Source organism: Penaeus monodon, chromosome 29 (assembly GCF_015228065.2).
Source record: "Penaeus monodon isolate SGIC_2016 chromosome 29, NSTDA_Pmon_1, whole genome shotgun sequence".
Classification (NCBI taxonomy): domain Eukaryota; kingdom Metazoa; phylum Arthropoda; class Malacostraca; order Decapoda; family Penaeidae; genus Penaeus; species Penaeus monodon.
This window is the reverse complement of record NC_051414.1, coordinates 33981065-33981568: the sequence shown is the minus strand read 5'-3', so window position 1 is coordinate 33981568 and position 504 is coordinate 33981065.

The window sequence follows — 504 nt, the reverse complement described above, 5'->3', positions numbered from 1 at the left end:
AAATGAATGTATGTACATGTGAATGTTTACTTGTGTACACAAGTGGATGCACATAAGTGCATGTGTTTGAGGCTTTGATTTCATATAGAACAGATAGCCACGTACATCGTAACTTCACTTTCTAAAATTTATTTTAGCACATAAACTTCCTATTAGAAAATGAACAGAGCGGTAAATAAACAATAACAACATCTCTAGTTATCTACTGTAACAATCACCGACAGCATTTCGCCAGTGGCGCGCGGGCCACGACTCACGACCTCACGAGCCGCGACCTGAGCCACGACTCCTTCTGCAACGACGCACTGAGCCACGACCCGTCCCGTCGGAGGAGCCGGAGCCTGGTCGTCCTCCTCCAAGTAACCCGTAAACCGATCTGGTAATCAGCTGTTTTGTTGTATCACGTGTTGTCTTCTTGTTTTCGTTTTTCTTATTTTTTATGAACTGTTCCCCTTCATGCAAAACATCACTGTCGCATAGTTGGGTGGAATGCTAATGGATGAA